Source organism: Sturnira hondurensis, unplaced genomic scaffold, assembly GCF_014824575.4.
Source record: "Sturnira hondurensis isolate 20B ecotype Veracruz unplaced genomic scaffold, ASM1482457v3 Scaffold0022201, whole genome shotgun sequence".
NCBI classification, from domain to species: domain Eukaryota; kingdom Metazoa; phylum Chordata; class Mammalia; order Chiroptera; family Phyllostomidae; genus Sturnira; species Sturnira hondurensis.
The window spans coordinates 9,849,073-9,853,419 of NW_028094832.1; the positions used below are offsets into that span (position 1 = coordinate 9,849,073).

General features: G+C 43.4%; 1 pseudogene; it reads right to left on the minus strand.

Annotated features, from left to right (window-relative positions):
- Positions 1–1,797: 1,797 nt before the first annotated feature.
- Positions 1,798–2,832, minus strand: LOC118978960 (glyceraldehyde-3-phosphate dehydrogenase-like; annotated as a pseudogene).
- Positions 2,833–4,347: the final 1,515 nt, after the last annotated feature.

Here is a 4,347-nt window from a genome sequence, read left to right on the forward strand (position 1 = left end):
AGAATGCTAAAAACTTTTAAAATATAAATCAATGGTAATTGTTTCTTTGCTTTACACCCTTTCAAAGCTTACAAAGGTTTACATAAAAAGGCTCTACTTTCTGTTTTGGTGGGTGGTGGTGGAAATCTGTTATCAGCCACACCCCGTGGCTTTTTCTTGGCCTTTTCATATTTACCTTTTCTGTAGTGTTTGGCCCAGTGAGCTACCTCCTCTTACTCAATGCTCTGACTCAGTGCTGGTTTTTTTTTGGGGGGGGGAGCGGATTTTCTCCTACCTCACTCTTGCAGTCCTCTGGTTTAGTTCCTCCTTTTCTGATTCTTCTTAGTCCGTCTTTGCTTCTCACCTCTATCAGTCTTTTACCTCATCACCCCCACCCCCAACACACATCCTTATAAGGTAGGTTCTCATCTTTCTTTTTTTTTCCCCTGTACTTTATTCCAGGGAACTGTTATGAGCTAAATGTTTATGTGCCCCCTGCCAGCAGTTCATACATTGAAGCCCTAACCCCCAATGTGATGGTATTTGGAAATCGGCCATCGGGAGGGAATTGGGTTTTTAGGTTTAGAAGAGGTCATGAGGATGGGACACCCATGATGGGATTAATGTCCTCCCAAGAACAAAGATCTTGGTCCACTCCAGTGAAAAGAAGAGTCCATATGAGCACACAGAGAGCTGGTGGCCATCTGCAAGCCAGGAGAAGGGCTCCAACCAAGCCCCGAATCTGCTGGCACCTTAATCTGGGAATTAAATATCTGTTGTTTGAGCCACCCAATCTATGGTTCTTTGTTACAGCAGCCCAGCTGATTACATTAGGAAATACATTTTATTTACTTCCATCTTCAGTCAACGGTTTGATGGGGTGACTCCACTCACACCCCAGTTCTAGCTGCCTGCTGGGCCACGTTGGTATTTTAGAGTCAACAGCCCTAAACAGACCCTGTAAGTCTGACTCTCCTACCCTTTTCGACTGCTGGGATCATCATGTTCCCTCTGATCAAAGTCTGGATGCTGCTGTTACTTGTATCCCTCTCACTCATTACCTTTTACTCCCACCCCATCTGATCAGTCAGCACACGCTGTTGATTATGTAGGGGATTGATAGTGTTCAATGAACTTTATGTTCTACATAGTTCTCATGTCACTTTTGAACTCACAACTTACCTTGGTCGTGGGTGAGAGAGGGGTTAGGAGTACTCGCAATTGCCAATTTTAGCTATAAATCTCTTCCTGTTTAAAGCAGTTCCTCCAGTGTGTTGTGTGTCCAGATTCTGTTCTCAGAAACTGATTCCTTGCTCTACTATACTGCCCATGTTACTTTCTCTAGATTTCTGTTGGGCTATTTTCCACGTTATATATTGCATTACAATTAGTAATGTGTGCATCTTCCTCTTCATGTTTTGATATTTAAGTTCCCTGATGGTAGAAGTCAGGGCATATTTATATTTTGTACCACACAGAATATCTAGAAATACCAGGCTCTCAATGACTGTGAGCTGAATTGAACAATAAAAATGTTAGAGATAATAAAAGTCAAATAGTTGCATTTTATTATTCCTAGTACATTGAATCTATACCCTGGAGACTACATTGCTGGCACATTTTATATTCCTTAAAGTTATGCTTTCAATTCCAATGAGGTTCTTAGATAAATAGAAAAATATTCTCTCTCTCTCTCTCTCTTTTTTTTTTTTTGGCTGGGTACAGTGAACTTTATTGACGGTGCATGACAAGGCAAGGCTCCCTAAGACCCTCCCCTCTTCAGGGAGTCTGGAATGGAAACTGGAGGTCAAGAGATTCTTAGTGTGTTGGGGGATCGATATGGGGCAAGGACTCCCCAGCAGCTGAGGGCCTCTCTTTCTGTTTCTGCGATTTATAGTCCAGGAGGCTCTTATTCCTTGGAGCCATGTGGACTGTAAGGTCCCCCACCCTGTTGCTGTAGCCAGATTCATTGTCATACCAGGAAATGAGCCCAGCATCAAAGGTAAAGGAGTGGATGGCACTGTTAAAGTCACAGGAGACAACCTGGTCCTCAGTACAGCCCAGGATGCCCTTGAGGGGGCCCTGTGATACCTGCTTCACTAACTTTTGGATGTCACATTTGGCAGTTTTCTCCAGGTGGCAGGTCAGATCCACAACTGACACTTTGGAGGTGGGGACACAGAAGGCCATGCCAGTGAGCTTCTCATTCACCTCAGGGGTGACTTTGCCCACAGCCTTGGCAGCACCAGTAGAAGCAGGGGTGATGTTCTGGGAAGCCCCTAGGCCATCATGCTAAAGCTTCCCAGAGGGGCCACCACGGTCTTCTGGGTGGCATTGATGGCATGGCCTGTGGTCATGAGTCGCTCCACGATGCCAAAGTTGTCATGGATGATCTTGGCCAGCGGAGATAAGCAGGAGGCATTGCTGACAGTCTCCATGGAGTTGTTATACTTGTCATGGTTCATACCCATCACAAACGTGGGGGCATCCACCGAAGGAGCAGAGATGGTGACCCTCTTGGCTCCACCCTTCAGTAAGTCCCAGTCTTCTCCATGGTGGTGAAGACACCAGTGGACTCCATAGCATATTCAGCACCGTATCACCCCATTTGATGTTGGCAGGATCTTGCTTCTGGAAGATGGAGACAGGCATTCCATTGATGAAAAGCTTTCCATTCTCAGCCTTGACTGTGCCTTTGAACTTGCCTTGGGTAGAATCATATTGGAACATGTAGACCATGGAGTTGAGGTTAATGAAGGCATCATTGATGGCAACAGTATTCATTTTGCCAGAGTAAAAAGCAGCCCTGTTGACCAGGCGCCCAATATGGCCAAATCCGTTGACTCTAACCTTCACCAGCATGTGTCAGGGTTAAGACTGGCACTGTGCAGGTTAAGGCTGGCACTGCACTGGCTGGCACAGCTGTCTGTCAAACAGGAGGAGCAGAAAGTGCTAATTCCTTTTTCTTTATGCAATAAACATAATGCCTTTATCAGTGAGATTAATAACATCATTTCAGATTCCAAAGTAGGAACTTTGGAAATCTTGCCAAAATCTATCATGCTTTCTTTTTTGTCTTTGAGCATAAAAATTGGGTTCTTGCTCAAGAAGCTAAAAGCAAATAATTTTTCACTCCAGATGGATTTTAGAAAACAAAATTCAGATAACCAGCCAAAACAAACTAGCTGCGAGAAGTTGCTGGAGTCCCAGAGAGGTTATTCATTTTGAAGTTCAAGTGAAAGCATCCTCAGTCAGCACTTGGCAGCAAAGAAGAATGGTTTGGAAAAAATAATGATCTTCTTTTCCCTAAATGCCAGTCACCTCTGGGGTTCAGTCTGAAATCCCCACTTTTATTTGCTGAGCAAGACCCTCCTCCTTTCTTATTCTAGGGCATAGTAATGAAGCTGTGTATTATGCATTATACCTTAAGGGAACTCAGACGAGCAACACAAGCCATCATTCATCTCCCCATTTCAGGATTGTCCCTAATGAAGTCTATAATCACCTGTGTTGCAGTTGAACCAGGTACGGTAGGAAAAATGGCTACTATAGAGCTGAAAATGATGATGCTCTCTGAGAGGACACATAAAGTACCCTCTTATTTTATCAACTTATTTTTCAAAGCCTCTCTTTAGATGTTCAGTGACTTTCTTAAAAGAGTAATTTGCTCTCATCCAAAAAAAAAAAGTTTCCAACCCTTCTGGTTGCAGAGATAGGCCCTTTTACTGTAAATCAATGTGTTGCTGTCTTGTTTGCTCTGCTGCAAGAAGGATGGACACAGCTCAGAAGCAATGGTGCTGCTTTCTCCCCTCGTTTGTCCTGTGGATCTGTTACCCGGGCGCCCAGCCTTAACCATTCTCAGCTCCCCTTTGCTGCCAGTGTTACAGGGGTTCTGATTACAGCTACGTAAAGATACTGAATGAGGTTATTTTATATATCTGCATGCCGTGCAAAAGATTGGATTAAGTAGATTTCTCAGTTTATGGCACTCTACTTTTATTTGTCTGTGTCAGCTGCCTTGTTGTTGTATTTTAGGTGCATTTTAATTTACTTCTTTCCTTTTGGCCCCATTCCTCTCACTTGCCTCTTCCCCATCTCTAGACACAACAACAACCAACCACTCTTACATGTTGGTCACATGGCTTTCTGTGTTTATGCGATCTTGCAAAACATGCTTTATGATTGTGTGTGCATGAAATTTAAGTCTGTATCGATGACATTGCAGTAAAGATATCCTTCTGTTTCTGTTTCTTTTTGCTCAGAATCATGTTTTAAGATCTTTCCATGTTGTTGTGTATACATTCATTTATTGCTTCTACTGCTGTTTTGTACTCGACTGGTGGGAGCTAGTTTCTGTTGAAAGATATA